Here is a 9,736-nt window from a genome sequence, read left to right as displayed (position 1 = left end):
CAAAAAACAAATATTTTGACATTTTGATGTAGTAATATATGCTATGAAAGTATACAGAACTAGAGAAATTAGGCAAGAAAAAGAAATGAAAGGCATTCAAAGTTGAAAGAAAAGAGGTAAAATTATTTTCAGAAGACATATCTTACAGAAAACCTTAAAGAATACACAAAAATGGTCTTAGAGCTAGTAAACAAATTAACAGCTAATAAAGAGTTTGGCAGTTTTTCAAAAAGCTAAATATAGAATTACCTTAAGATCCAGCAATTCTAGCCATAGGTATACAAGTAGTGTGATTGTTGTGTAATATTACAAATGTAATTAATGCCACTGTATCATACACTGAAAAATAGTTAACATGGCAAATATGTTATAAATATCTTACCACCATAAAAACACAGTTTTAAAGTTTAGAATATACACAAAAACTACTTATCACGCAATTAAGAATGATAGCATTATCTTAACTCACATGATAAAGAGCTAATTTCCTTATTACACAAAAAGCATTTCAAATCAATGTTTTAAAAAGTTTTTAAACAGGCAAATGACAAAAGCAAGTAGTTCACAGAAATAGGCAAACAGCATAGAAAAAGTATGTTTAACCTTTCTCACAATTTTAAAAATGCAAATTAAAACAACAAAAGATGTCGTTTTACTTAGATTGACAAAGATGAAAAGTATTACATTGTAGGAAACATTCATACACTGTTAGAAAAGGTGTGAATTACCGAAACATTTTGAGGACAGTCTGGCCAAATCTGTCAAACCTACCAAGTCAACATTTACCCAAGTTTTTAAATACTTATCCTTTGACTGTAAGATTTTTTTCCGAAGTTATACTAAAAAAAAGTGAGAAAGATATTTGTTTATGGATATCTGTTGCAACATCATTTGTAAACTTTCTCTTTATTAAAAACAGTGACACTTTGAATACTTATCAATAGGGGACTAGCCAAATAAAATATTGTACCAACACAAGTTGTCATTAAAAAGCTTAAGGGCAGATCCATATGCATGGATCTGTATGTGCTACAGAATGAAGGCCAAGTAAAAACACATCACTAAGAGGTTCATGTTTATGTTTCATCCACGCAACTAAACTTAGGACACTCTAAGGTGTAATCCATCACACATAGCCCAGAGCTGCACATGCAGCAAACGGTCGTTGACTTGAACTGAGTGAAAGAGAAATGAGAAGAAAGGTATAAAAATAAGATTCTAATGGGAGGTGGGGGGGTGAGATACACAGAACCAGAAGGATATGATAGGAGAGATAAAAGATGGAGGAGGAGAAATGAGCGATACAGGAAGAACAGAAAAGAATATTTGTAAAAATTGAGGAGAGCGGCAGGGGGCCTGAGGGGCATTGGACTGGGCAGTCACACATGCTTTGTATTAATTAGATCAAGATATGGATAATAAGCCCTGACTGTTGTGGCTTGGTTGGTTGGGTGTCATTGCGCAAAGCGAGGGGTGCCCATTCGATTCCTGGCCTGGCCTAGGTTGCGGGCTTGTTCCCCGGTAGCGGTATAAACAAGAGGCAACTCATCTATGTTTTTCTCTCACATCATTGTTTCTCTCCTTCTCTTTCTTCCTCCCTTCCCCTCTCTCTAAAAATAAACTTAAAATTTTTTTAATGATATGGATATTAAGATGTATGTGAAAGACCAACAGGACTAGTAGAGGGCACAGGGAAATAAACAGTGTAAGTTGCCTGAGGCAGGGCAGGGGAGGCCCCAAACACACAAACATTACAGTCTGACATGAGTGGCAGACCTATACCAGGCCCTGAGCAGATGGCTACAGGGGTGACAGGATCCTCAGCGGGGTCTTCAGCACATTGCCGGGCGCTGTATCAGAAGTAGCTGTATCATCTGAGCAGATTTCTCATTTGGGTAGGTTTGCTGTGGGTATTGCCATGACCTTGCAGCATTGTCCCAAAATGCCCCGGTCTGTGGTAGATTTGCTGTCTGAAGTATAAGCTTTAACCCCCTGGGGCAATCAGAGAATGCTTAAATGGAGAAGGTGGGAATGGAGGGAGAAAGGAGCAACTACTTCTCAGGCCCCTGGTTTATGGAGCATCTCAAGCCTGAGATAGTAAGCAAAGTGTTTTGCATCAAATTGGTCTGAATTATAAAGTCTTTTTCAGAATGTCTGTAAGACATACTCTCTTTGATCCCAAGTTATATGACTTACATCATCTCTGCCTTCCATCCCCAAAGGCTTGGAAGCCGTCTTATTGTTTTAAAGAGTTCTTTCGTCCTGAGCACCTTTTCCCAAGTCAGCCTGTCCTCCCGGAGGAGACATGGTATAGTGCAAAGCCCCCTGGGGCCAGAAAACACAGCTCAAATTCCAGCTCTACAACTTGCTGCTCACCAATCCCCTACCCCAACCCACCCTCACTTTTCTTAACTATAAAACGATACTTCTCTCCTAAGGTGACTGAAGGATTAAATCACATGTCGAATCCCTACAGGGCACTTGGCACAAATGAGGCACTCGTGAAATTGTAGCTTCCTTCCCCTTTCTCCCTCCCTTCCCCCATCCTCTCTTCTCTAGAGAGGAGGGGCCAGGTATACCCAGTTCTCTCTGTGGGCACCAGCACAGTGCCGCATGTAATTAAGTACTTAATAAATGCTTTTTGATTAAGCTCAGCATCTTCATAGCAGGCGAAAAGCACTTTGCTCAATCATCCTGATTAGATGTTTTTCCTTGGCAGAAATTCAAATGGCACCGATGCTAAATTCAGAGTGTAGTTTTGGAAAATCACATAATGATACTTCATTTCTCCCAAAGACGGAATGATAATTCCCACACCTGTCTCACAACTTTCCTTCTATGCCATTGGACAGTGGGATGTCTAGAAATGGAAGGCCTGCTTTTTAGTTGATAACATAAATAGTTCTCTAACAGAGAGGCAGAAATTGAGGAGCTAGGGGCTAGTCAGAGAGAACAATGAAGCATTCGTCACTTGTTACCGCCACCCACCCCTCCAAAGGAAGAGGGTCAGCTGGAGAGATGAGGCTTTCAGAAGAAACTCGCTTCTGAAAATCACTTCTGGGATCTCTTTGTCTTCCTCCTTTCACCAAGTTCTGCTGCAATACAAAAAGCACATTTACACCAGGTGTTAGTGAATTCTGTAGAATTTTCTGAGGTTCGAGGAAAGTGTTGGGCTTTCTGTTGTCCTGCTGGCTCAGCCCTTTTCTCCTCCTCTGCTTTTCTCTCCTCGGGATTAAAAAAAAAAAAAAAAAAAAAAGATTCTCTTTTCTCCAGGCTTGAGCAGGCCCTTGATGCAACACTCTCTTTCCCCAAGCAGCTTGTGAAAGTATCCCTCCCAAACAAACTCAGAAATCTCCCTAGGAAATCTCCACCTTGTCACCTCTTCCAATTTCACTTCCACACCATACACCCTACTCCGCACTGATTGCTGTTTCCTAGGAGCAAACGATGAGGTTTGGGCAGGTTGGAGTGTCCATCCCAATGCTTTTGGGACTGCAAGCTCTCCAGGAGCTTTAAGGAACTGACTGGTTTCGTAATAGCTGAACAATTTGGTTTCAAGTTCTCCCCAACCAAAGTTGCATTCGGAGGTGCAGTTCTTATCTAGTCCACTGAGCGATGCTGTTCCTCTAATAGTCAGATGGAGATAGTGGACCAGGAGGCACACTCTTATCAAAGGGGACAAATATTTAGTGTTTCTGGCTAAGTATTTAAAGATAGATATTTGTTTCCTTTTAGTAACATGTGAAGAGGCTTTTTAGTGGATACTAAATAAGTGGGCTATTATTTTAATAGCATCAGGCATCGTGCTTCGAGGTTGACATACCTGAATATCTAAAGACAGAATTTTAAAATGTGAGACCTTAACTAATGTGCCTCAGCCATCACCATCATCATCATTGTCGTCACCATCACCATCGTCATCATCATCATTGCTGAGCTTAGTCTCTTAAGTACTCCATTAGCTGTTGCTGTATACCCGGACACTTTTTCTTTGTGCAGGTGGCAGGAATGTGAAGCCAGGTAACATAAGCAAACTTCTTTAACTGTGAGTTTGAGAAGATACATTGAGTGTCTTTATTTTCCTGCTCTCAAGGAGAGCAAAAAGAGGAGATTAATATTTGTTAAATTCCCACTAAATGTTAGATATTATGTTGCTGTCTTAGAAAAGTTATCTCATTAAACCATATAACCTTATGAGGTAAGTGATATCATGGTCATTTTCTAGAAAAGGAAACTGAGGCTTTGATAAACCAGGTGACATGACCAAAGTCACACAGGTACACTCAAGTATATGTGACACTGAAGTCATAATTTTCACCATATGGCCACACAATGACCACAACAAAGAAAAATGCAGTTTTTTGATCAGAGACAATAATTTTAGTTTTCTGAAATTATTTAAAAAGTGAAAGCTTTGGAAACTTGAATACAGTTTCTATGTTGTCTAAAAATCAATTTTGCCCATTTATTATTATTATTATTTTAATATTTTATTTATTTATCTTTAGAGGGGAAGGGAAGGAGAAAGGGAGAGAAATATCAGTGTATGGTTGCCTCTCCTGCGTCACCTCCTGGGAACTGGCCTGCAACCCAGGCATGTGCCATTGCCTGGGAACCATTTTTATTATTTTTTTAAAACTAATTTCTTCAATGTCACCTCTATAGAACTCTTAGATCATTGAGAGATTCAAACTAAATGCAAAGACAATAAATCTGATTCATTGCAGATTTTGAGTTTCAGTTCAATCTTCTAGTTTTCAAGCAGATATCATATTCAAATGAACTCTGTAAATTTTGGGCAGGTTCATCTTTTCTCTCAGGAGAGGTTAAATGACTTTTGCATCCTAACATGGCCTAAGGATAGAGGAATCTCTACCTTAGTTCCCTTTGGTTCTCTGCATGAGGTTGTCTCAAGGTAACTGAGAAAGAGAAGGTTAAGGAGGGAACAGAAGTTCTTTCTTACTAAGGAATATGGCTATTATTAGAATATTTTGTTCTCCCCACTGTTTTCATGGTACATCTGAGTGTCTAATGGGCTTGTGGGTATTTGATGCATGTTACAGACATCTCTGGCAATTTCGGTGACTATTTCAAGTTACATATTCCCACTAACTAAATAAGGGTGATGAAATCGATCAGAAGCAAAGCTGATGTCGAATATGGGTATTGTGCATGTTCTCTTTTGCCTCAGAAGTTTCGTAGTTCTATTATGTGCCCCAACTAAACCTCAGACCCTGTAAGGTGTAATCCATCACATACAGCCCAGAACTGAACATGGTGGTGTTCACCATGAATGGTGGTTAACAAATGGTGCTCAAGTTGAGCTCAGTTGAGGGGAAGTAAGGGGAAATGTGTAAATACAAGGTACTAAAGGAAGGTGGAAAGTGGGATAAATGCAATCAAGAAGGTTAAGAGGGGAGATATGGGAAGGAGAAGAAGAGATGAGAAAAATGGTGTCAGGCATATGAATGAAGCTATTTTGGATTTTCAGTCTCCTTCAAGCCTTTAGATGGCTGCCTCCAACACTGCATGGAGAACTACCCAGTCAGGTCCAGCACCAAATGCAGAATTGTGAGAAAATAAATGGTTATTTTAAATCACCAAGTTTTGGGTAGTTAGTGATAGAATAGGAACAGATAACTGAAACAGAGATCTATATGGAGAGTTTCATATTTCATGTATGGCTAACCGATCAAACCACCTGCAGATAACAATTAGAAACTCTGAGGAAAAAATTAAAAACAGCTACCTGAGGCCCATGAAGACTGGACAGAAGCAGTATGTTTTTGGAGAAGAGCTCAAACTTGGAAGAATGGAGTAGGACAGTCTGACTTTTCTGTTTATTTTCAGCTCTGCCTTGAGGGCAGACCACAGTCACAGCAGGGCACAGAGAAGCTAATACTAAAATAGAAAGCTAAGTATCTCTCTGATCTAGAATAAGCTTGGATGCAGGTAGAGGAAGCCAGAGCATGAAAAGGGAGTTCCAGAGAGGAAAGCTAGAAAAGGGAATCAGAAATGTAGTGTATAAACTTTGTTCAAGATGCTAGTTGACATCTGCACTGTGTACGTGTGGTGTCAGACTACAAGCAGGGAAGCTAAGGATAAAGGAATTGAGATGGGAGCTGCCACCCTCCACAGATGATATGCAGTTTGCATTGAGTCCAATCAAGCTGACTGTGTGCTCAACGAAACCACCATTCTTCAGAGAAATATCATAGAATCCAGAGTTTCTACAACACGATACCCACAATATCCACTGATAACACAATACTTGGCCAGGAAAACAAGAGCCGTTCTCAAGGGAAAGGCAATCAGTAGTGGTCCATGTCTGACCCAGATGTCAGACTTAAAAGGACTTTAAAGCAGCCATAACTGTGTTCCGTGAGAGAAAGGAAAATATGCTCAAAACAGAGATCTGGACAAGATTTGCAGGTAGAAGAAAATAGGGGCAAGAGAGGGACAAATGACCAACGCAGAGAAGTTCTTCCCTTTTCTCTGTTGGCCTCGTGGAAAACATTTGACCATCCTTCCACCTTTGGCAAGGGTTAAATATCTTGGCAAGGGAAGTGCGTTCTTGAAAGTGCTTCTATTGATAGAAAAGTTGACATTTCCAGGCGAGCAAAATGGGTCAAATTTGAGTGGGTTAGGAGGAGGAAAAATGCAGAGAAGCAACATGATACAGAATGTGAAGAATGAGACTATAGTGTTGTTTAAAAGCATCAGTTTATTATATAATCTTAGGTATATCATTTAACTTGTTTGAGCCTTAGATTTTCTCATTTTCAGATGGGGGTATTAAGAACACTTGCTCCAAAGTGTTGCGGTAGAGATCAACTAGATAAATAAAGTGTGTGTGTAGTATACTCTGTAAAGTGTTGTCTTAGACACATTAGTTAGACACAACTCTAAATTTAGTGTAAGATACAATAAGTGTTTTTATTTTAAGAGAGTTTGGGAATAATAAACAGTGACATACAAAGAAAATAAGAGTGGTTCCAACAATGTTTTCTGTCAGACCATTTTGGAGAAAATTCTGGTCCCCTATTTTTCTGCCAGCTGTGAACCCAATTGTAGAAATTTAGTTTAGCTGTTGAGAAATACAGTTAAACTTTAGGTGTACTTTACAAAGAAAACTTGTGGCTGTTTTTGCATGTAAAGAAACCTGAATTTAAAATATTTTTTGCTGTATTTTTCTCACGTGTTCTGATCTGGTGCTGTGTTTTTTGCATCTTTATATATTTCCTGATAAAATTTCAGCCTGTGAAAATATTAGCTGGCTCTCTCCTTTATCCTTCTTAAATAACTAATGTCATTCAAGGAGCAAGAGGAAGTGAGTTTATTTTAAGCATGAGTTTACCAACTATCTGTTTAATCTGAGAACACATTTAATAAAAGGAATTTCTTTTGGAAAGTGGTAAATGTCAGGGTACTCATTGACATTTCTAGAGGGGTGCCTGCTTCTTGAACATTGAGATTAGCATGAGGACTGACTATAAAGTAGCATAAATACCTGCCTACAAGGTACTACCCAAGCAGCACTCAGATACCCTTTGTATTCACTCCAAATTGGAATAATATGAATGTCTGAATTTTCGCCACCACAAAATGACGTAACACTTTGTCCTTTATTGAAACTAAACTCTTTCTAGTGGGAGGATATATAAAATTACCACCATAATTTGTAGCTCAATATAAGTTTAATCCTTGCCCAAGAACATGGTAAGAAGAGAAAGAAAAAAAATCAAGGTGCCTCTCCTATAAATTATGATAGACTCATATATTTAAACGCCTACTTCATACTGCCACTTAATGTCTAAGGGGCATGTCAAACTTAAAATATCCACACAAAAAAGGAATAAAAAGAGCTTCGAATTTTCTGCCCTTCTCCTCATGGACTTCTTCATATTATAAAATAGAAAAACATCTTTCAAGCAGTTTTTAAGGCCAAGAAACTTGGACACAGGCCACAGTAAAGCCGTCAGCAAAACCTAATGGTTCCTGTTGTAAAATATATTTTTAAAAACCTATTTCCCACTGCTTACTCTACCTCTTCCCTAATCCAATTATTCTGCTCACCTGGACAGTTTCAACGGCTTCCTAATTAATTTCTGTTTCAATCCTTATCTTCATCCCAGTCTATTTTCTACACATTAGCCAGAGTGATCTGTGAAAAGCAAAAAATAAAATCGTGACACGCCTCTGTTCAAATGTTCAAACAGCTTACCCTCTCCCTCTGAATAAAGTCAGGAGCCCTTCTCATGGACTTTAGGTAACAAGAGCAAAGCATTCGTGTTCACCTTAGAATTCGAGTTCACCTTAGTTTGGGAGATTCTAGATCTGCACCCACAGAACCCATCCAGATTCGTGACAATCCTAGGGTGTTTGGACAGGCGTTTAAGGTAGCATGCCTTAGAATCGATATGATGAGACAACACCCAGAACCTCCAAGTTTTAACGTTGAAAGGAAAATTTCTAGAGGGGATAACTAACCGAACCCATTTGCTTCCTTGAATTTTACTTTAAATTTGGGATCTTCCTGCAACTTTTTTAACTACGGCGACCACCAGGTTGGAACCTTAGTTTTGTCATTTTGTAAATGGAGACACGAATAGTCCCCTCCCAAACTTTAAATGAGTTAGTATGTATATAAACTTTAAATGAGCACTGTGATCAAACTTTAAATGAGTTAGCATGTGTATAATGCTTGGAACAAATCCTGGTGCACGGTAAGTACTTAGTTAATTTTAGCTGTTATTATTATAACAATTCTCTGTCATACCTAACTCTTACCATTGCATTCATAGAATATAATTTATCTCAAGCAGCAGCTAATTCCATCTAGCTATCCTGGCTCAGAGGCAGTTATTTACATGAGCAAGAGTAAGGGCTAGGACAAATTCACCCCAAAACATTTTGATGAGAAAGTAACATGTTATCTGAACTCTCTATGTGTAGCATTCACCAATGCGAGCAACAAATGGTCGGAAGCTTTCAGGAGTTTAAGATGGAACTTTATTGGCCAAAGTTTCAAAGCTTTACCTGCGCAGGGGCGAACTCTCCGGGTGTCGGGAGACTCGGTGCCAAAATGGCTGCAAATGAGAGTTGCGCCTGGCGCTTACAGCCTAGGGTTTTTATTGGGGTGAGCAAGCAAGCAAATACAGAAGCAGACGTAGCTGTTAGCAATTGGCTATCTCGAGAGAACACACATTGGCTATGTTCTCTGCTTGCAACAATGGATACTTTTCTGCAAAGACAAGGTCATGCACAAGGCGGTTTATCTTGTTCAGCACTCTTTGTACTTTCTGTACTTTCTATCTTCCTTGCTGAGACAGTCTGGAGCCTGCCTCGGGTTCCTCTTGGCTACTTTTATCTAATACCGGGCTTAACATATGCACATACTGAATCCCCAAATCTTCCACCTGTAAACTCATTTTAATCTTGGATGGGAACATTGATACCATTTTAATTAATTTAAAAAGATTAGTAAAAACTGTTTTTAAAGAATTCTTTTTCATTGTGTTTTTTTAAAAAGAGTCTTTGAAATAGAGTCTGACATGGTGAAAACGTCAGTGCTGGGCTGCAGGTGTAACTAACACTTACCCATCACACCTCATTCAGGAAACCCCGTCCTGCTGTTCGCTGTTCTGTAATGTGGCAAGAACTCAAAAACTTCCTGTCCCGCTTGGGGAACAAAGAGAAATGTAAGCCCTGTGATCAGCAGTTAACAAGCAAAGGA

The sequence above is a fragment of the Artibeus jamaicensis genome, unplaced genomic scaffold (genome assembly GCF_021234435.1).
Source record: "Artibeus jamaicensis isolate MK-2021 breed Jamaican fruit bat unplaced genomic scaffold, CSHL_Jam_final scaffold_537, whole genome shotgun sequence".
NCBI lineage: Eukaryota > Metazoa > Chordata > Mammalia > Chiroptera > Phyllostomidae > Artibeus > Artibeus jamaicensis.
The sequence above is the reverse complement of the archived record's forward strand: the minus strand, read 5'-3'. Positions refer to the sequence as shown.